The 23,908-nt window shown below is 41.9% G+C and overlaps 1 long non-coding RNA gene across 1 annotated transcript; it reads right to left on the reverse strand.

Moving 5' to 3' along the window:
• Positions 1–1,471: 1,471 nt before the first annotated feature.
• LOC111091510 lies at positions 1,472–7,037 on the reverse strand. Its single transcript, XR_005355293.1, has 3 exons — positions 6,907–7,037; positions 5,685–5,910; positions 1,472–1,765 (listed from the first exon to the last, which is right to left on the reverse strand). It is a non-coding gene; the product is annotated as an uncharacterized LOC111091510 (long non-coding RNA).
• Between the last annotated feature and the right edge of the window lie 16,871 nt (positions 7,038–23,908).

Below are 23,908 nucleotides of genomic sequence, written 5' to 3' on the forward strand. Positions count from 1 at the left end.
AGTTGAGACCTACTGTGCTTATTAAATATTCTTTGAAATTCTGTTATAAATTGTGTCTGCCAGGTCATTTGAAAAGTATGAACATAATTCATTGACTAAGAAATGTTTACTGAATAACTAGTATTGCTAGACATTGTGCTGGGAATTACGCTATGTTTAGAGTGGTAACTAGGACAGATGTGACTCTGTGTCTCACAGAGCTTATGGGAAAATGAGAAATACAACCATTAAATAAATAAAAGGAAAATGTAAATTATAGAGAAATTATAGGCTTAAACAAGTAAAATATAAGTTATTGAGAAAGCAGGGTCCTAGAAAAGTCTTGCCTGTAGAGCTTATAGTTAAATAGTGTCTCTAAAACATGAACACAGAGAACTAAGACCACGGGTAGGATACGGTATGTGCTGGAACGCAGGCAGGATTGGGAGGATGGAGATCCAAAGAGGTGAGAGAAATTCAGTTTGGGGGATCCTGGAAGTTATCCAAGGATTTGTGGCATATAGGCTGGGTCTCAAAGGATAGATATGAAATCCTTTTGTGAAGAAAGACACATTAGCCAGGCTATTTATAAAGTGAAAACCAAATACTGCAAATTGAATCTAAAGTGATACTTATTCGGTATCCGGCCCCTTTTGTGGCTGATGACCTAATCCTTAAGCATTTGTCACTTTATCCTGAGATCTGTAATTTCTACTTGCAGGGTCTACCCAGGGGCTATGACAGGTTAATTGGGAGTATGTTTAAACTTTACTACCATCATTACCTGTCCTTTGCTGTCTAATAATTTAGTGTCTGTACATTTGAGGGTTTTTTTTTTCTAATTAAGTGATCTGCCTGTAATAGACAGAACCCTATTGCTTACTCAGAATCAGGTGGCACTTCCCCTTGGCTTCATGGATATATTAACTGAGTGGACAGGGTAACCCATTTATAATAAATCCCTTTTAATGTGATACATTGTGAGTTGCTGTCAGCTGGTGCTTCATTTCATCAAGACCATTGCTGGGTAGGTTCATCATAAGATAAAGTTTATTTTTGCCTCCAGCCTGCCGTTTCCATGCCCTGCCCCCTCAGTGGGATTCCCTCCTCACTACCTTCCATCCCCAGCTTTGCTACCATCAAAAGAACATGTAGGGGCACCTGGGTGGCTCAGTGATTGAACGTCTGTCTGCCTTTGGCTCAGATTGTGACCCCAGGGTCTTGGGATTGAGTCCTGCATCGGGCTTCCCACTGCCTGTGTCTCTGCCTCTCTCGGTGTGTCTCTCATGAATAAATGAATAAAATCTTTTAATAAAAAAAGACTCTTTAGCCTATTAGTATTTTAAGCTGCAAATCTGCCTACAGAATGAAAAAATGTAGTGGCTGCTAAAGGGATTTTAAACATTAGCAAGCAGGTGAAGAAGAGGAGGCCTTTCTGGCTGTAGTCACACGTGTGGTTAGCTACTTTCTTGACCTGAATAAGGCTCTGAATCATGAGGACACTCAATGAAGATTCCATCAGGCTATGTGTTCCTTAAAAACAGGGGTTATATCTCTTTGGAAGTAAGGTTAGATCTTTTATCCAAAAAGGTGTCATTTTGGTTAGATCTTTTATCCAAAGGTGCCATTTTGGAGACATCTTGCATCCTTCTTGTATAACATCATTATCATTGCACAGGGAGAAGGAAAAATGAGGTAATAGACCCATGAAAAATGGTGATAGGAATGGAGGTGTGAAGGAAAGATTTCCAGACATAAGAGTTTCCTTGAGGTACCATGATGTTGTCTGAAAAATAGAGAAAAAAACAACAATACTTTAATAATAGTAGCAAGAAGGAGGCCATAGTTCCAAACAGAAGAATCTCTAAGTCAGCAAGAAGGCACAATTCAAAGCCTGGCAATATGACCGTCTGAGATAAGCCAGTTATTAGAAGTAGCTGAGGACAGGAGAAGAGTTTACATGTTCTCACCTGGATTTATACCTCATTTCTCAGCAGCTGCTACATCTAAGTTGGCAGACATTTTGGTTTGCATGGCTCACTTGGCCACCTGCTCCCAGGTCTGTCTTTCTGTGGCATGTCTTTCCTTTTTGTATTGCCATAGGATATGTTCCTTTCCTAGAGCCTTTTGTGGTTTCCATGACTTGTCATTTTAGAGAAGTTTTGTGATGAGGCTTCCTTTAATCTCTGTTTCACTGTAGGGTCCTTGGAACAAGCCAAGCACCACAAATACAACAGCCTATAAAAGGCATCAATACTGAATAAGGTTAAAAGTGAGTGTTACCTTTTTAGTACAGAGACTCAGATTTATGAGTTGACATAAAGAAACTACAGATCTTGCCCAAACTAATCTTATCTCTAGCCAAATGAATAGAAATTATGTAGTATCAGTTTTGGGAGAGTGAGAGGAAGATTTATTTATTTATTAATGAGAGACAGAGTGGGGGGGGTGCAGAGGGAGAAGCAGGCTCCACGCAGGGAGCCCAATGTGGGACTTGATCCTGGGACTCCAGGATCATGCCCTGGGCCGAAGGTAGGGGTTAAACTGCTGAGCCACCCAGGGATCCCTGTGAGAGGGAGTTAGCACATCATATCTTCATTTATTCATTCATTCCCTTGTGGACAGGGAGACAGATGAATGGATGGGCCAGCTATATTTTCTTGAGAGAATTTTTTTTTTTTTAATGAATTGCACCCTTTCTGGTGGCTATGTTTCAAAAGAAAGTAAAATGTGTTTTTAAAATGTTGGCCGGATCTTGCCTTTTTTGTTGCCCGTGTATTGCTTTAGATGCAGGCCAAGTATTTTTGAATGCTGAAACAACTTTCAAATGTGTTTAAAATCCAAGAAGACTTTGTAGAATCCTTATTATCTTTTTGGTTGCTATCAGCCTGTGTGCTGTTGTGGCCTCAAGATTGCTACACTCTGATCATAATGGGGGAGAATCTTATAAGTCAATGTTGTTTTATGACAGAACATTTCACTGGAACATTCTTTTTGCTAAAGGTCACCTAAGGCTGAGGGAGGCCCAGCACACTTTCAGAGTTGGCCTTCTGTGTCATCTGCATTTAGTCAAGCTTTCATTTCCTGTGGTTTGTAACGTTTCTTATGTGTGAAGTAAACCCCAAACAGTTAAAATTCTTCAACTAAAAATGAAAGCAATAAAGAAAAAAATATATGTATTTTTGTAACCTTTGTGAGGAAGTGAGACCAGGGTTCCATTGAGCAGCTTCTTAAGAGATGTGATGTTGCTGTGTGTGTGTGTGTGTGTGTGTGTGTGTGTGTGTGAGGCTGGCCCCCTGCAGGAAGGTGGCACTTCTGGCTGGGAGCCATGGGAGGTGAGAGAATGACCTATTCTCTGGTAATTCAGATAACTAAAATGTTTGCTTTTACTGTCATGTCATAGTAGAACAGTCAAAATGAGGTCTCTACCCCATGCCAACTGTATTTCAGTCATGCCTCACTTTGTGCAAAAAAAAAAAAAAAAGGTGATTTATCTTCCTTACCGATTTTTCTAAGGCCCTGGCTAAAGAATGAATAGAAAACTGTTCAGGTAGGGACATTGGAAAACAGAAGGTGGTGTGCTTCCTGTATCCTGAGTTTACTTTCTTTCCATCCCCTTAACCTTAGGACAGACCATCTGAGGTCCTAGGAGGTCTTTTATTACAGAAAATGCTGCTGGGGGCTGGAGATGTCTTCCAGCAAAGACCTGATCCCTAAATTTCCATATGGGATGAATATGTTGGTCTGCATGGCTTCCATCCCTACCTCCTAACTGGTCTCTGCCCTCAGTAAGTCTTTCTCTGACCACCCTGAGCAGAACTGTAATCTGTCTATAACTCTTACCTCCTTGCCCCATCTTAGTTGTCTGAAAACCACTTATGACTCTCTGATGCACTATGTCCTTTCCTTGTTCTTTATGAGTCTTCATCGTCTAGAATGTAAGCTCCATAAGCTCTGGTGTTTGAGCATATGTTATGCTGCTATGTAAATAATGAATGCCCAGAACAGAGCCCTATGTAAAGTAGATGCTCAATAAAGATTTGTTGGACAAAGAAGGAATGATTGCTCTTCTCTTTTAAACTCTTGCTACTAAAGCAGTTGGCTCTACCAGAAGCTGAATACACAGAATCTTTTTCTATTTTTTTTTCTCCAGTTCCCAGCATAATGTTCTGGAGTATGGAAGAGTTCAAAATAGATGGCTGTTTGACTGAAGTATAAATGAATGCGTGAATGACCAAGTGTGGTTTACAGTACAACTTTTGATATTGAAGACTTGTTCAGTAGGGGCTTTAACAAACATGAAGACGACCACGCTAATCCCTGGGAAGTCAAAGATGAGGGAGACACAGGGCTTGTCTTCAAGGAACTAAATGTACTTCCTTTACCTTCTTCCCATTCCCTTGGCTATAGGACAGTCTCTGGGTTCTAGGGGACTTTTATTAGAGAAAATGATGCTGAGGTTGCACATGACTTCTAGCAAAGTGCTGATCCCCAAACTCCTGTATGGGACTTGGCTACCATGCTTTTATTTTAGTCTAAGGAGATTTTATTTAATCTTAGTCTCTACTTCAAATGATAATTGATTGGATGTTCACTATCATGTAAATTCTTCCCACAAAGTGAAGGTCTACCAGAGGAATATGCACCTATGAAAGTGATATATTCCCCATCCCAAGAACTAAAACACCACTGGATGGGATACCATGCATGGGCTTTTATAGATATTAGTGTACATAGGAGGAAGTCATGGGGTGGGGGAGAGCACAGCTAGATTTTCTTCACTGTTAAATCAGCTGGCCCTGCCCTTGAATCCAAGGAGATGCTTGGGGTGGGAGTGAGTGTAATGTTTGTTTTCGGCAGGGCAGGGCAACAAGAGTGTTCTTTCAAGCAGGAAGGGAAACTTCCTAGCCTGCCCGCTTAAGTTGTACCAGTCTGCTCCTAACTCAGTATTATTTCATGTTGAGAAGGTGTCAGACTAATGAATCCGGTTTCCAGGTTCTCAGCACTGTCTTAGTAACATCTATTAAGCAATAATACCACCCACAGCTTTGAAACCACAATATCCATACTCCTCAGGGTCACTGAGGGAGCAGTTTCTGGTTTTTCTCCTCTCCCCATGGACAGAGAGCTAATCATTTCCAGATTTTTTTATTCAGGAAATTCAATAGACCACTTATTGTTTGTAAATGAAAAAACACAAATAAATAAAAAGGAGTTTGATTTAGTCCTCTGCAATCAAGGTACACCTGATGTGTTGTCGACTAACCAGGCACCTGTTTCTCGAAGAGGAGCAGAAATGCACCTGCACATCAAATGTTTGGTTTAGATATTGTGCCCATGCACCACATGAGACACCTTGGTAGCTTTATCGGATACTACTCTTTATCCAATCCTGAGTCCCCTTAGCACCCTGGAGGCACAGGGCTTCCTAGAAGTTTATCCAGGTCATAAAAATGAATCAGTTACTAGGAATGAAATGCTCAGTGTTGGCAATACTTGGAGCAGAATTTTCTAATGTGTGGGGTGTGTGTGTCCCCCACACGATGTTTCAATGCTATTTTATTTTCTTCTATTATTTCCCTGTTTAAAATTTCTTATCCAGCCTTTGTAAAAATCCCTCAGAGCAGAAAGAATCATGAAGGCAGCACTAATATACAAGAGCAGCAGTGATGAACAACTCTAAGGTTAAGTAAGTGAAACCATACACGGATGGTCTTTGGGTGTCTCCATTCTGGAGGAATCCCTCTACCCACTTCCACTTCTCACTTCCCGTCCCCGCACGTGAATGGAAAGCAGGAGCTTGCGCTGCATACTGTGCTTCTGGATGCCCAGCACACTCTTTCCCTGGACTGTACCCTTCCTCCCGTTCTCGGGACACAGATAGCGGAAATCATCATGTAGAGGTTCCAGCTGGTCATTGTCACCAAAGCCCTTAGGTGAGATAGAAAATGGAAAGTTTTGGAATCTCAAAGATTGGTGGTGGTGTTTCTCTTGTTGCTGTTTACCCATGTTTCCCTGCAAACATTTAAATGAAGTGGCTTTTTGATCCTAGGGGTCCCCTGAAGTCAGCATCGTTATTCCCCTCACTCCCACACCTCAGTTCAACATGGCTTTGTGGCAGTCATGCCCTACTACCCATTTAGGTGACTCCCAGTGGGTGAGCCACTGCTCTAGAATCTGTACAGGAGGAGCATAGCTCAAGCAATGTGGTTGAAAAGACAAACCAGGACTTCTCCTAAGTTATTTATACTTCATTGAGAAAATGTCACTACTCTGAATGCTACACCATTCAGAGGCTTCTCGTGATTCCAGATTAGGGGAGGCAGGACTGATGAAGCTTGGGGGAGCAGGGTGGCCACCATACCCCAGCTTCTGCTTCTATAGACCTTGGCTCCACTTCCTACACCTACAGGTGTCTGCCTTGGGCTTTCTCTTCCAGAACCTGCTCTGACCCCCTCAGGAGTAGCCCTCAAGCAAACACTGCTGGGACCTGATGAATAAATACCTCCACTCATTGACCCCTTGGGGTGGCCAGCCGTGGGCCACATGTTCTGCACTGATGCCCAGAGTTGCTCCCAGGGGTTAAGCCACAGAAGTAGCTGATAGCTCTCCTCCTGGCTTATCACCCCACCCCACCTGCTATTTCCCTCACCTTCCACAGAAACAGCTTTCGGTGGGGGGGACCCATAATCAGAGAGGGTACCCTGGCACCATCAGAGCATTCAACACAGTGTAATATATTCAAAAGAATCAATGAACCTGAGATCTCAAAAAAGAAAAACTAAAAACCTTTTGACAAAAGTGTTTTAAAACCTCAATGCGAAATAGCTGCTCTGATCACTAAATTATTAACTTGTTAAAATGGTGGCATTCCTCAGCTTCTTAAAAATTCTCCAACCTTTTCTGAATGCAGCATTCTGTACTTACCTGTTAATTGGGGGAAGTTAAATGATTATTAAGAAGGAAGGAGACTCTTCCAACTTGATGTTGACCATCACAAAGCATATTTGCTTAGATACTGCTATATTGTGACTCATTTTGAACTTACTTGATATGAATTGAGGAGTGGATCTGAGTCACAGAATCATTTCTTTCCAAGCCCCAAACATGAGCCCTAATGTTTGGCTGAGTTACTGATTGGATCGGTGTGAAACTTGAATCATCATTTACCCTATTTTGAGCCTGTTTTTAAAAACAGCTTAGAAAACAATGCCTCTGGATCTTTATCCTTCATCACAGAGAGATGATGAGAAAAAGAGACAACAAAGTATGAGAGCAAAATGTTAATGAGTTTTCTAACGAATTATGGCTAAGGATTGGTATGTAGTCCATGTTCCACACAGATAGTAAAAAAAAAACAGAGTAATTCTGAAACCCTGAAAAGTGACTTCTAATATTTTAGGACTGATGTTACCAACAGGGCAAACTCAGATACATTTTGTTTGGCCTGCAGTCTTCTTCAAAATTAAAAATTCGGTTCCCAATGTTTAAAATCTGGAAAACTTCCTGTAAAAATCTAGGTTCTATCTGTTCTTGAGAAATTGTACAAACTGACAGAGCAGGCCTGCATGCCCAAGTGATAAAACAATAGAAGTGGGGTGACATCACATCCCTGCCAGGTTACCTCCCCAACATGCCTGTGTCGGAGGAGCAGGTGAGATGGCGTGGGGGCCGTTGCTGTGGAAACGAGATGCACTAGCTTGCGTCAAGCTGGTGCGCGCTGACCTCAGGCCAGTGATCTTTACCCCGTTCTCTGAAGCTCCCCACAGTTACATTTTCTTCTGTGTCACAGGCTAATGCTACACCATTCAGAGGCTTCTCGTGGTTTCAGTAATGGACAATAACAACTATGAAGGGTACCCTAGGAAAGGGAAACATTTAATGGATGGGTGTGACTGAACAGCTAGAAGTGTAGTTGCAGCTCCCACCTTAACGACACAGGACGGTGGAGGACTCAGGATGGCAATAGGGCACAGCTGCTTCTCTGGGTCTTTTCCTTTCATGGGAACTAAGGGGTCATTGTGTTCTCACCGAGAGGGCTGCCCTGATGGACTTCTGTTTCTGCTCTGGCTCAGCAAGGCTGATGTAAAATTTCCTTTGTGTGCATTTGCCCGTCTGGCTGTGTGCCTGGCACCTTTTAGATGGATTTTGATCAAGCATGACTCCAGTGTGTATAGTAATCATGGAAAATTTCAGCTTTCCTATCCAAGGAGAAACTGACAAAAGGGACAAACAGCCCTTGGCTTTTTCCAAGCCATAGAAGCAGAACCAGACCAAGGACTCAAGAGCCAGGGCGCATTTGGCGGAGGCCCATTGCTAGCCTGGCTGTCATTATAAACACAGAGGCATCAGATCAGTTCGTTTGGTTACTTACACAGTTAACTTGTCTGGTGAGTTCAACAAGTGTTTGTGGAGACTGCCCTCTCTGCTGGGCACTGAGATATAGGGCTTCAAGTCTCGCCTTGTTGGTTTTATGCACTCAACCCCAATAGCTGTGTTTCCAGCCATTTTCTCTGTGCCCGCATTCTTTTTATGCCTGCCCTGCTCTAAGTGGGTTCACAGGGTGGAGTTCTCTCCAACCATTTGGAAAGCCTTGAAGAAAATGTTTTACTTTCTTCAGGTAACTATGACTTTCTCTGCTCCATACCAAGCTACACCCCATTGATTGGATTCGGGGTTCACCTGGTCCAGCTGCCGTTTTTGATTTGAGTGTATTCAGCATCACATTAGCTGAATTGTCCTTTTCTAACAACTGAACACAAAGTGTCTGGTAAGCATGCTTGCCGGATACTCAACAATAACACCAGCTAACATTTATTAAGTACTTGCAATGCATTAGGCGCTATGCTAAGTGCTTTTGTGAGTTTCTTATTTAATCCTCTTAACAGCCCTCTGGGGTCTATATTATCCCCACTTTGCAAATAAGGAAACTCAGCGTTAAAAAGTTAATTCATCCCAACAGAGGCCCAGTTGAGTCCAATGCTCTATACTCTTAGCCATCTCAGCAACTCTTTAAAGACTGGTATAGGGCAGCCCGGGTGGCTCAGCAGTTTAGTGCCACCTTCAGCCCAGGGCATGTTCCTGGAGTCCTGGGATTGAGTCCCGAGTCAGGCTCCCTGCATGGAGCCTGCTTCTGCCTGTGTCTCTGCCTCTCTCCGTGTCTCTCATAAATAAATAAAATCTTTAAAAACAAAACAAAACACTAGTATATCTTCTGGACAGAGTTGAGAATTTCTGAGCAGTACCACACGTGGAGAGGGTAGATTCTATTTGCCTCTGATTTGAGGACATTTATCAGCAGGGATCTTAGATCTGGTGCCTTTTAGAAAGGCTAACCATCCTGGTTTTCTGTAAAGAGGGCACACTGGGGTGGGGCGAGTTCCTGGAATTGGCCCTAGGCATATAAAGTCATTGAGATGATTGAGATGAAGTAAAGAAATGAGTCTTTACTTTTTTCCCCAAGATTGGTGAAATTTAGTATCTTTGTTTTTAATCTGCTTCGCTCTAGGATACTAGGTTGAAATCCTGCAGCATCTAAGACAAAAATGAACGCCCCCAGATCTGGCTCTTCTTTCCAACTGTATGACTCCTGTTTATGCTGTCACCTTCCATCTTGGCTTTCAGCTTCAAAGTCATGTTTCATTGCTATTTTCCGCTTAAACTCTACATTGGGTTTCTTTGCAATATTTCTTGTATCAATTCCAACTTTTCCAGTCCTGTTGTCACATTCCAGGTTAGTTGATTATTCCCCCATGCCCAAACTATTTTAATAGTTTCCTATCTGGTCTTTCTGCATCTAGACCTTACCTGCTCTTACCCACTCTACATATCACTGTCAGATCTATTCAGCTATTATACATGGGTTTGAAGGTCCAAGTCAAATTCTGTACTTTTAATGAAGTGATAGAATACCTACAGAGAAGGAATTACTCTAATACCTCTCTTATGGCCCATAATTTACAATTATGTGTGGATATGTCTTATCTCTGCCAATTGTTTATCCAATATTCATCTTCTCTTCTTTAGCCACAGGATTCTGATTTTGTTGGGTGCAGTGTAAGCCCAGCTATAAAAGTATGTTTTCGAGCCTCCCTTACAGATAGGTCTGGCCAATGGGATATAAGCCAAGTTGTCAGGAGATACCTTAATGTGGTTCCCCCAGAAGTAGATCCTGGGACAAGGATTCTAGTACAGCTTGTTTGGAGGAGATCCCAGGATGCACATGTGGTAAGGAGGGGAAGTGAGACAGCATAAGACAGGCAGTCGATCAAGGGTTGATTATTAAGAAAATAATCACTTTTAGTGTCTGGAGTTTCATCCTACCAGGGAACTATGGGATGTACCTTAGGTACTGGCAGTTTCAAGTTGGGACAGTGTGTAAGATGGCAAGAGCAAGGGAATGTGGCTGAGATTTATTTTTAATAGACTTCATTTTTTTCTAGACTAGTTTTAGGTTCACGCAAAATTGAACAAAAGGGGAGATCCCTGGATGGCTCAGCAGTTTAGTGCCTGTCTTCGGCCCAGGGTGTGGTCCTGGAGTCCCGGGATCCAGTCCCACATCAGGCTCCCTGCATGGAGCCTGCTTCTCTCTCTGCCTCTCTCTGTGTATGTGTGTGTGTGTCTCTCATGAATAAATAAATAAAATCTTAAAAAAAAAATTGAACAAAAGGTAGAGATTTCCTATATGCCCCTTCCCTCCCCCGCCCCCACTGCCCCACATGCATAGCCTTCCCCATTATCCACATCCCCCACCAGAGGGGAACATTTGTTGTAATTGACAGACCCACATGGACCCACCATTATCACTGAAACTCCATGGTTTACATTAGGGTTCACTCTTGGTGTTGTACATTCTATGGTTTGGACAAATGTATAAGGACATGTATCCATCATACAGAGTATTTTCACTGTCCTAAATATCCTCTGTGCTTTGCCTATTCATCCCTCCCTGCTCCCCTACCCCTGGCAACCACTAATGCATTTACTGTCTCCATAGTTTTGCCTTTTCCAGGATGTCATCTAGTTGAAATCATACAATATGTAGCCTTTTCAAACTGGTTTCTTTCACTTAGTAATATACATTTAAGATTCCTCCCTGTCTTTTTATGGCTTGATAGCTCATTTCTTTTTAGTGCTGAATAATATTTCATTGTCTAGATGGATCATAGTTTATTCATCAACTGAAGGATATCTTTTTTATTTTATAAGATTTTATTTATTCATTCATGAAAGACACACACACACACACACAGAGGCAGAGACACAGCAGAGGGAGAAGCAGGCTCCATGCAGGAAGCCTGATGTGGGACTCGATCCCCAGACTCCAGGATCACACCCTGAGCCAAAGCAGATGCTCAACCTCTGAGCCACCCAGGCGTCCCAACTGAAGGATATCTTAATTGTTTTCAAGTTATAGCAGTTATGAAAAAACCGCAACAGACATGTGTGTGCAGGTTTTTGTGTGGATAAAGTTGGTGGATAATGTTTCAGCTCCTTTGAGTAAACACCAAAGAGTGCAATTGCTGGGCCCTATGGTAAGAATATGATGTTTTCCATAGTGGCTGAGCCATTTTGCATTCCCACCAGCAATGAGTAAGACTTATTGTTGGTCTGCATCCTCACTAGTATGTGGTATTGTCAGTGTTCTGTATTTTGGTTACTCTATAGGTGTGTAGTGGTATCTCATTGTTTTATGGCTTTTTAAAAATAACATTTAATTTTTACTGGGAACATATTTGCTTGCTACAAATTTAGTCATATGATAAAGTGGAAAAAAGCTAATGATTTAATGTTAAGCAAAAAAAGTAGGATATGAAATTATTTACTGTAATTACAACTACAAAACACAAAAACTGATGCATTTTTACAAAACGGAGAAAAAAAAAAATCCAGAATGCCCATAGTAGTTATTTACTCTCACAGTCCTAGCTCCTAGTGTGATAGCGTGCAATAAATATTTGTTAAGTATTGGTGTTAAGGACCAATTAATCCATTTTCCAAAATTGCTGTAATAAGATGCTGTAATTTCCATAATGAAAACGTGGGGGCAGCCTGGGTGGCTCAGCGGTTTAGCGCCGCCTTCAGCCCAGGACCTGATCCTGGACACCTGGGATGAGTGCTGCATCGGGCTCCCTGCATGGAGCCTGCTTCTCCCTCTGCCTGTCTCTGACTCTCTCTCTCTCTCTGTCTCTCATGAATACATAAATAAAATCTTAAAAAGAAAAAAAAAAAAAAGCAAAAATGGAGCTATATATAAATAAGACTGATTTCACACCCCTCAAGCAATAACATGAGGAGGGGGCTTTATATTTTTCATAGAAAGCCATCAAATGCTGTAATACTACTGTGGGGCTTTTAGAAATCTCCCTCAAGAGAGAACACTCTTCCCCTCCTAACCATCTGGAACATTGGCAGGATATCATGGTGACCATTTGGATCACAGGGTGACTTTGAGGATGAAACTCTTATCCAAGGATAGTGGGGGCAAGACACAGGAGAAACTGGGTCTTGGTGACCATGGGGCTCCATACCAACTCTGCACTGCCTCCGTGCAGACTTCTTTTATGTGTAAGAACAAAAACTATATATACAACTTTCTATCTTATTTACACTACTGTTATGTGTGTTGCTGTCATCTGTAGCCAACCCTCATGCTTGCATGTGTTTCTCTTACAAGACCAGGAAGCTTCTTGAGGGGAGGAGTATATGTGCTCATTTTTGTCTGCAGCAGAGCATGCCACATAGTGCACATAGAACCGAATCCTCAGTAAATCTTTGTGAAAAGAGGAGTTGAATTCAATACATACGGAGAACTGAGTGTAGAGCAGCTGGATTGGAAGATGTTGGCATCTGAAGATAAATAAAGCCTTGTCTCTGCTCTCAAGGAATTGATAATAAAATTACTGTGTGTGCTCCTGTGTGTGCATGCTGTCGCTGTTTGCAACTGACACACCTGGGTAGAAAGAGAAGAAGGGGGGGGGGGGTGTTAGCCCTCTGACTCTCTGAAAAAAGAAAGACAAGATGCCCATTCACTTCTTGTCCTCTCCCAGCATCCTTGCCTCTTTGGTGCCTGCTGGAAAAGCCAGGCCTTGCCTGGTGTTACCATGACGTCTGAGCTTTGAGAGCTGTTTCCTTTCTTCCTAAGCCTAAGAAAGATTATTCTAGTGATATCTGAATAGCTTGAGTTAGCTGTGTATGAGCACAGAGGAAGTGGTTCCCTAGCAACAGGAGCCTCTGAAAGCCTCTGAGCGCTCAGTGCTTCTCCCTTCTTTTTGTTTTCTCTCCTCCATGTTGCCTGTCAGCAAACGGCTGGAGTGATTGCACCTGCTCTGAATTAGGGCCAGTTGGTTAAACTCTAGCAGTTCAGTTTTCTAAGTCAGGAGGAGCACTGTTCCTCTTTTGGTCAAGTTTCCTCGTGAGGTCTGGGGCCTATTTTGCTCCTGCTCAGACCATAATTACTTCAGATCATACTTCCTTTTTTGCTGTTCAGATCTTGACCAGAAATGGAAAATTTTGAGGCTCCTGAAGAAAACGTGAACTGAGGTGTTTTTTTGGCGGAAAAAAATACTCATTTCTGTACATTTTTTTCAAATGTGCTAAATCTCTTAAGAAAAAGTTTAGTAGGGTTTTGGTTTTTTTTTTTTTGCTAAAGGGTTTATTCTCACTTTGTTTTCCCATAGAAGGCTAAACAAATTCTTCATTCCTTATACATGTCAGCATCTCGATATTGTAGTTGAGTCTGCAAGAATGAGAGGGGCAATGATAAAGTATCTTCTTATGACATTGCCTCAGTCTAGCAAAATACTAGGTTCTAGAAAACAGATATCCTTACTGGGGCCACTGATCCTATTCTTTTTCCAGCTCCAGGGTCATATTTGAGAAAGTAAATCTGCAGAGACCATACCACATAGTGCTAGCGTGGAGTCAGAATTACAGTGGAAACGCCTTGTTTCATCTTCAAACAGCAATCTGGACAAGCATCGTGATCTTCTAGGAGGTGGTTATACAGCCTTACTTACCAATTGGCTGGTATCAATTGGCAGCATTGAATATCTGGCCAAGACTGCTAGTGATGAATGACAGCATGAGTCTAATTATAATTGAACCTAACAGCTCCTAAAAGGCTTGTCATCTACGCCTATTAAAATAGTTTCATTCACTCATTTGTTTAACCAACAAATATTTGTAATCAATTGTCTCCTGCGTGTGTCAAGAGACTATGCTGTGTCTTGTGGGAAGGACATGAACGACACTGTCTGCAACCATAGGTCTCAATCTAACAGAGGAAGTAAGATATGTACCCACACAACTATCAAGCAAGATTGTAGCCTAAACAAGGATAATCCATGCAATTCTAGACATTCTCTTTAATTGACTCTTTCTGTGAGAGGCCAGTGGTAGAGGTAGGGTTGAACCCACCCTTCTGAGTAATCAAGTAGAGTATAAGGAAGGGGAGATGAGAAGGTATATGTGTTCTGTAGATAAACAGGATTTGGTCTCCAAGACTATTCACCTAGGTCTCTTTATTCCCCTTACACTTATTAAAACTACAAAATGAAACAGCAAAATCCCCTTGTGTTGTGATAGTCTGTTTCCATCCAAATGGTCTATTTTTAATCAATGTTAAGAGCTTGACATGTGTCAGCCAAAGTGACATAAAACAGAAACCAGGGAGAGTTTATCTGAGATCTGGGAAAAATAAAAAATAAGCCCTAGCTTAGGGGAAATTTGAATTGCCACTGTTTATCTTGTTTTCCTCCCAGGCTTTATTTTCCACTAGTAATTGAGAAAGGAAGAAAAATACATCTCAGGAGTCAAACCCTCTGGGAGCCAAGCTCTCTTGTTAATAGCCATATCCCCTTGATAAGCTGAGGAGTCCGTCCAGAGTAGTATGCATGGTCATGACCATGGTCACGGTTAGTCAGAAAAAAAATGAGTTATAAATCACTGGAGATGTGGAGGAGGGGAAGAAAGCCCCCAGATCAGACAGACATGGTGTGTTCTTTCTCAGGCTGGCTTAGACTAAAGGAGGGTGAAAATCTAAAAGCCATTCCTCATATATCCAGGTGATAAGCCTTTGGGGACCATTTTAGACTTATTGAATCAAGCCACTGCCTTCTGTGGAGCTGACACCTATTGAAGATTTATGAAGTAGAGAATGTGAGACAGACTATAAAATAGTCTTTTGTAGCCAAATAAGTGATTTGCACCCTAGAACAGAAAGGACACTGAGGTGCCAGCCATGACAAGTAGTGAGCTCCCCAAGGGTATGTCCTGAATCATGAAGCTAGAGTTCTGATGTAGTTAAGTGACTCCTAGGGCACAGCTCTTCCTCCTCACCACACTCAGGATTTTCAATTTCTTATTTATTTATTTATTTATTTATTTATTTATTTATTTATTTATTCATTCATTCATTCATTCATTCATTCATTCATTCATTTGTGATAGACACAGAGAGAGAGAGGCAGAGACACAGGAGGAGGGAGAAGCAGGCTCCATGCTGGGAGCCCGTCGTGGGACTTGATCCCGGGACTCCAGGATCGCGCCCTGGGCCAAAGGCAGGCACCAAACCTCTGAGCCACCCAGGGATCCCCAGGATTTTCAATTTCGAACCTAATTGCTTACAGGAAAATCATGGCTGATTATTAGTTTTAGGATGTTGCAAACAGATCTTTCCTGTGGCACTGAGTGAGCATATACCAGACTCTGTTAGTCATGGTTCTCTGAGAAACAGAATCAGTATGTGTGTGTGTGTATATATATATACACACACATACAATATATATGTATATATTGTATATATAATATAATCAATTATATATATGTGTATATATATATATATATATATATGTTTATGCCTGTATCTTTAGAGAGAGAGAGAGAGAGAGACAGACAGATTTATTAAAAAGAGATGGCTCATGTGATTTTGGAGGTAAGACCTAAGATTGGAAGAGCTGTGGAGTAAGACAGCAAACCAAAGACCAGAAGAGCCAATAGTTTCAGTCCAAAGGCCAGAAGGCTAGAGACCCATAAAGAATTGAAGTTCCTGTTTGAGTTCAAAGGCAGAAAAAAAATTCTCTCTTATTCCAGGGGAGGGTCAGACTTTTTGGTCTATTAGAACCTTCAACTGATTAGACAAGGCCCACCCACATTAATAGGGCAATCTGCTTTGCTCTGTCTACTGATTTAAATGTTAATCTCATTTAAAAACACCCTCACGGATTGTTCAATCACTATATTGTATGCTTGACGCTAATATAACACTGTAGTTTAACCACAATGGAATTTTAAGTAAAATAAAATACTGAAAAAAAAAAAAAAAACAACCCATCATTCTCACAGAAACACCCAGAATAGCATTTAACCAAATATCTGGGCATCCTGTGGTCCAGTTGAGTTGACACATAATTAACCATTGCACAAACTTTGCCTCCTATGCTCAAAGTAAGGAAATTAATGTTTATTGAGTACCTATGAGACAGATGCTCTACATTTATTCCTTTTTATAAGTAAGGGGTAATTTATTGCCAGCTTCACATAGCTGGTCTTGAAAATGATGAGAGAGAAGTATATAAGAAAGACCTCTCCTGTCTGTCAAAGAGAAAGAAAGGTTTTTGTATTTTGGTTTTGCATTTTATAGTAAACACAGTCATACCAATGCCTGCTTATGGAAACATTCCTCATGATACTTTCACAATTCTTTTATTGGATCTGTCATTAAATACCTTGACAAAGTGGGACAGATAAAATTTTCACTGTACAGGTAAAGAAACTGAGTCACAGAGAAAGTAAATGACTTGCTTAAGGACCCTTGGCAAATGTGAAGCAAAACCAAGATGACACCCTCACATTTTCTGGCTTCTAGCAGAGAAGAAAACATCAGCCATGTTCGCAGTATTTATATCTGCTAATGTATGTGGTGCTGATGGGCCTTCGAGGTGGCAGCCAGAGTAAGTGGCACAGGTCATGATTCCAGATCAGACAAGCTGGATAAGGGTCCAAGCTCAACCTCTGGTTTGTTGTTTGACTTTGGAAAGTTTCCTACAGTGTAAAATGGGAGAAAGCTAGGAATATCTCATTGGCTAGGTATGAGCATAACACAAAGTAATACCTAGAGTGCACAATGCCAGGTACACAGGAAAGAATTCAACAGAGAGTTAAATGAGAATATAGTAAGCATGCAATAAATGTTAGCCATCGTTATTACTGTTGTTGTATCATCATAGATTCCCAATATAAGTTAGCTTCTCCCTTCACAGCTCTGTTTTTGCAATAACAGGAATAGGCAGAGAGAGAGAGAGAGAGAGAATAAGAGGACCAAGAAGAGGAGGAAATATTCTTCCTGCTTATACTTGATCTCTCCTTGTTGCAGCATTAGGTAATTTTCAAGTAAGAAATATGACAACAGCTTCAAAAAAAATCTTACATTGGACAGCTGTTTTCTTATGTCTTTGCCCAAAGTGCCTTTGAATTGCCCTCTAGAATGATTTCCTGGCTGTCTGCAATGTCTGCTGAGGTCCTGTACCCAAAAGTCAGTCATCTGAAACCAGCTTAACGTGGCTTTGCATCTATTTGTCTAACCCACACATAGGGCTCAGCAGAGCACCTAACATTTTACCAAACCATTACTGGCTTCAATTAGTCAGGAATCTCATGCCATGGAGGATCACAAACTCCAAAAATGTGTCTTATCGGTTTACCTATCAAAATTAATATTATTATATTAATGGTAGTTATTTATAATACATAATCACACACAATCAATATAATATGTAATGATTATATATAGTAACATACTGGATATATATTGTCTATATCTCTTCTTAGGTAGATAAATAACCATGTTGAGACTTTCTAACAACTTGGTTATCTACCTAACAAGAAACTACAGAGTGTGGTAGAACTTGGTTGATGATCAATTATATTATTTAAGGAAACACATTTGGTTAAAGCCCATTTGCCCTTCTGCTAGAGCTGCTGTAAGAAAAGCGAAGTAGTCTCTTCATTTATGAAGCAAAAGGACCTTCATCTAGTAGGATATTACAGAACCACCATAAATCTTTTGGATCCAAGCCCACGTGGAAGTGTGAGCAAATTATGCTACATAAAGAAAGGGTGAAATCCTTGCAATTGGATCACAACTCCGTTAAAGCAAGTTTTCTATTAAAAAAAAAAAGTGGGGAAATAATGTCAGAACCAGGCATTTTCCTTGGAGAAAAAACATACACCAATAGATTGTGGAGTATTTTGTCTCCTCTGGCCTTTGGTCTGGGAATCACTAACTAGCCTGTGGCCAAGGGAAGTTTGATGACTTTGCTGATCTGAGCCTCGATCTCTTTGTTATTAAATTAAGGGATTGGAATGCAGCAACTATAAGGCCCTTCCAGCTCTTAAATTCCATAATGCTGGCTAGGAATTATGCAGGATGCTATTCTAGGATATCCAGCAAGCAACAAGAAAACTCTCAAGTTTTATTTCACTTGAAGGAAAGCACCTCTTTATTATGCAGTATCTGCCATCCAGCCAGGTCCATATTGGGCTTATACGAGAGCTCTACTGGCCGTAAATTGGTCAGTCCTCTGCTTTATTTCCAAGAGAACCAAAGCAGATGAGAACCTTCCCCAGAGATGTGAATCCAAGAAGAATTCACGTAGAATGTGCTAACATGAGCAATGAAGGCAAATGAAAAAGGACTGTTGATTCCCTCCAATCATTCTGGAGAAATCATTCATTTGTACACTCATTCAGTCAATGCTTACTGAAAGGCAGTATAGTATATGGTTAATGGTTTGGGCTCTGGAGTCAGATGCCCTGGCTTCAAACCCCAGCTCCACTACTTCATGCCCTGTGGCCTCAAGCAAACTACTGATTTCTCTGTGTCTTCATCTGCAGTCATCCTCTCAAAAGCTCATTGTCAGGGATAAAATGAGTTAATACATGTCAGCTATTGAGAATAGCACCTGACACCTAGAAATCCTTCAATTGGGGATCCCTGGGTGGCTTAGTGGTTTGGCGCCTGCCTTCAGCCCAGGATGTGATCCTGGAGTCTCGGGATTGAGTCCCACGTCAGGCTTCTGCATGGAGCCTGCTTCTCCCTCTGCCTGTGTCTCTGCCTCTCTCTCTTTTTCTGTGTCTCTCATGAATAAATAAATAAAATCTTAAAAAAGAAAAAGAAATCCTTCAATCAGGGCAGCCCTCGTGGCTCAGTGGTTTAGTGCCACCTTCAGCCCATGGTGTGATCCTGGAGACCCAGGATCCAGTCCCATGTCGGGCTCCCTGCATGGAGCCTCTTTCTCCTCCTGCCTGTGTCTCTGCCCCTCTCTGTGTGTCTCTCATGAATAAATAAAATATTTTTTTTAAGATTTTATTTATTTATTTGAGAGAGTGACAGAGCAAGCATGGACAAGGTGGTGGGGGGATGGGCAGAGGGAGAGGGAGAAGCAGACTCCCCTCTGAGCAGGGAGCTGATGCGGGGCTTAATCCCAGGACCCTGGGATCATGACCTGAGCCAAAGGCAGATGCTTAACCACCTGAGCCACCCAGGCGCCCCAAATAAAATATTAAAAAAAAAAAAGGAAAAGAAAGAAATCCTTCAATCAGTACTATGTGTACCATGGCCAAGCTCTGTGCTAGATACAAATGAGAACTCAGAGAAATGGACAAGATAACAATAGGTAAGGGAGGAAGGAGGTGGCAGTCGGGCAAACTGCATGGAGGAAGTGACTCCAGCTGAGTCTCAGTGATGAGATAAGCCTTTCTTTCACAAAGGAGAAAGATCATTCCAGTGCAGTGTCAGCTAATGGAGAAAGACACAAATCTTCCTCTTAGACAGTGGCTAATCCAGAATGGCTGGACTGTAGATGAAAGGAGAAAGCTCATGGAGGTGAAGTTGGAAGAGTAGGTGCTGTTATGGAGGGCTCCATGATAGGGGGTATTCAGTGTCAGTGAAGCTGGGATTTTAAGCTATATTCTGTGAGCCTTCTGGTTTGGAGCCACTCTGGGAGTGGCTATTTGAAATAGAAAGAAGTCAGGAGTGGGGTTGGGCTTGGATGTCTGGTGGATCTTTGAGTTAGGCTGGTGGCAATAAGAAATCTTGTTACTTTTTGCATCTTTTGTGAATCTTAGCTCCCTGTGGCTTTCTACTATGAGATTTCCTGACTCCCTTCCTACTACTTTTTCTGAGCCAGAGATCAGATAGCCTTTCAAATCAGAGTCACAGTCTTTTAAAATGTATTGAACACTTAGTCTCTGGAAGGCACTTTACCAGGCAAAGATACACAGAAGTAGAGCATGGCAGTTCTCAACCCTAAGGTTTCAGATACTGTTTGAGTGCAGAGGAGGAGGAGAGCTTGGGCTCAAGTTAGTTCCAGAAGGCTTCCTGGAGAAAGCTGTCTTTGAGCTGGATGTTTAAAGAGGTAAGATATTGACAGACTGGGCAGACTGGATGGAAGTACCAGCATGAGCCAAGGTAAGGAAATGAGAAAGCAAAAGAAAATACTGCAGGCGTCTAGACATGCAATCATGGGAGCCTATAGTAAGGGGCTGGCGATAGCCATGAAAGGAAGAAGCGGATGTGGGAAGCGTTGTAAAGACCAATAAAAAGCTCTTGGCCACCAGCTGGGTAAAGGGGTGAGTGAAAGGACATATTGGAAGCTGATTAAGAAATAATCCATCTGAAAGATTGTGTGTGGGGGTTGGGGGGGAAGGAAATAAATTGCCTTAATGTCAAGATAAGACTATCAAGGGAAAAGTATTTCTAAAAGGCAGAGGAAAATATAGATTGGGGTTCTGAGGGAAAGGTTAGCATCTGAGATAAAAGTTTGAGCGTCTTCCCCAGAGAGGTCGTATTTGAATTTTGGGAGTAGATGCATTTTCTGTGGAAAGAATATAAAAAGAACATGATGCTTCCAGTTGACTGGAAATCTTTAATGAGTCCTTCCATTTCTAACCACAAGGAGGACTATAACCCTGAAGCCATCTAGCTTGAAAACAAACAAAATTTGAAAAATAACCTAAATATGCTTCATCAAAAATAACAAAGATTTTTTTTGCGCGTGCGCACACACACGTGTGTGTGTGTGTGTGTGTGTGTGTGTGTGTGTGACTGGACAGCTAATTGTTAGAGAAAATTGCAGAAAGCCCTAGGAGCCCAGAGCAAAGAGACAATTGAAAATCAGATAACAATCTTGTAAATTGGTGTGGCTGCCCTGGGGGTGGAGGTCTTGGAAATCTCTGCACTTGGGTTTGATGCCTACGTGAGCTGGGGAGGGTGGGGTGTGTTAGTTATGGCTCACTGGGTAACAAATTACACAGACTTGGCTAAAAACAACACACATTTGTTATCTCACAGTGTCTGGGTCAAGAGCCTGGGCTGGTTGGGATGCTGAGATGGCTCAGTTGGCTAACCATCTGACTCTTGGTTTCGGCTCAGGTCATGATCTCAGGGTTGTGGGATTCAGCCCAGCATTGGGCTCCCTGCTCAGCATGGAGTCTGCATGAGGTAGTCTCTTCCTCTCTCTTTCCCTCTCTCTCTCTTCCTCTGTCCCACCCCTCAAATAAACAAATAAATCTTAAACAAACAAACAAAAAAAGAAACTGAGCTGGTCCTCTGCACAGGGCTTCCAATGGCTGCACTCAAGGTGTCAGCTGGGCTGAGGTCTCCACTAGGGCCTTCCCTGGCGAGCTGCACTTGGCAGAATTAAATTCCTATGGTTGTAGGACTGAGGGGCTTCAGGTTTTTCCTGATTATCAGCCAGAGGCTGTCCTCATCTGCCATGTAGGTTTCCTGATATAGACAACCCCAACAGGACATCTTGCCTCTTCAAAGGAAGAGAGAGTCTGGCTCCAGCAGGATGGGTACTACAATCTTGCCCATGTCATCATGTATGTCTCATCACATACATTTAATCTTGTATGTTCACCATTGTTATGGGTGGGAGATTCTGCTGTGTGGAAATGGAGGTCTTGGTTCTGGGATTTCTCATGTGAGATTTATGTGAGGATCTGAACTTAAATAAAGACAGCCAGAAGAAAAATAGAAAGCAAAAACAGTTTATTTACTAATTTATTTTTAATTTTAAGTTTTTAATTAACATATACTGTATTATTAGTTTCAGACGTAGAATTTAGTGATTCATCTGTTGCATACTGGATACAGTTTATTAAGGACAGTAACTCTTAAGATGGGAGAATGGGCAGGTTCAGAGATGTGACTGCCCTGAGGCTGCTGGGGTCTTGGGTCATGGATGGGGTGGTTTCTAATGGAGTCTGCTTTCCAATCACTTGGGGGGCTCTTCCCAGGTTGGGAGAGGGAGTTTTCCACCCTACAATATTTGTACTGGAACCATCATGGCACAGTCCCCCATTGTGGGGGGAGGATTCAAAACCACAATGCAAATGAATTATAATGAGTGTAGGGGTTACCCTGGGGCAGAGGGGGGAGGAGGAGAGCGCATGTTCTGCACCTGTGGCTCTTGGTCTGTTAGCCCTGAGGTCTTAGAAGCTACAAGGCCAGAATGTACCCCCAGGCTTCTAACATGTCACCTATTTATCACCGCCCTGACCTATAGTTGGTGTCTAACCAACTCTATCACCATCACCTGGCCATATTCTGTTGGCCAGCAGCAGACACAGGTCCTGCCCATACTTAAGGGGAAGACAGCTCACAAGGGTGTGACAACAATAGGAGCCACAGATCATCAAGGACCACCCCAAGAACTGGACCACCTCAGTGCAAGACCTGACGCTGTGAGAGGCATGGTATTGGAAATGAAACCTCTCATTAAGCTAGGACCTTGAGGAACCACACCCTCATTCCAAGGGAGATGCCAAGGAAATCTGTGTTCTGACAGTCTGTAATGGGGGGAAAAAAATCTCCCTGGGAATTCATGATTGCAGGCTACATGATGCATGGTTTTGAGATGCAAGCTTAGAGCAGAGCCCAGTGACTCTCCAAGTTGAAAAACGAACATACAAAATATCCTCGATCAATAAATACCCAGAGTGCCTGGCAAAAACAAATGCAAGTCCTTTTTTGGAAGGATACTTACAGATAAAGCCTCGCTGAAGATAAAGATCACAATTCCAATTCATAAAACCTACGAGAAGCTAATTCATTATGAGTTAGAGGTAGTAGTCTCAAACTGCAGGATTAAGTCTCCAAGAGCTGAGTAGAGAATGTGTTGTGGGCTTAATTGTGTCCCCCAGCTCCCAAATCCATATGTTGAAGCTCTAACCCCCAGTATCAAGAATATGACTGTATTTGGACATAGGGCCGTTATAGGAGTGATTGGTTCAAAATGAGGCCCCTTGGGTGGGCCCTGATCCAATCTGAATGTATCCTTATAAGACAAAATTAATACACAGACACAAATAGAGGAAAGACCATATGAGGACGCAAGGAGAAGGCGGCTATCTACAAGTCAAGAAGAGAGGCTTCAGAGGAAACCCACCCTGTCAGCACTTCGATTTCAGCCTTCTGGCCTCCAGAACCGTGAGAAATGAATTTCTGTTGTTTACACCACCCAGTCTGTGGCATTTTATTATGGCAGCCCTAGAAAACTAATACAATATGGAAATGGCTAAAAAAGAAGAACGTTAAAAATGATCAAGAGCATAAACAAAGGAATAAAAACTAAGAATTAAATGAGAGGGAAAAAAGAACAGGCACATTTATTGGAGAATCAAGTAGAATTTCTAGCTAGCAAAACAGATTTTATTATTAAGGGATTACTGCATCATAAAATAAATCTGAAGAAATTACCCAGACAGCATAGAGCCCTGAGAGATGAAGGGATTTGAAACATGAAAGAGAGGTTAAGAGAACAGAAACATGAAAGAGAGGTTAAGAGAGGTTAAGAGTGAACAGAACCTGAGAAGGTAGAAGGTACATCTCATAGGCATTCTGTACTGGGCAGTGGAGCACACA

The sequence above is a fragment of the Canis lupus genome, chromosome 2, assembly GCF_011100685.1.
Source record: "Canis lupus familiaris isolate Mischka breed German Shepherd chromosome 2, alternate assembly UU_Cfam_GSD_1.0, whole genome shotgun sequence".
NCBI lineage: Eukaryota > Metazoa > Chordata > Mammalia > Carnivora > Canidae > Canis > Canis lupus.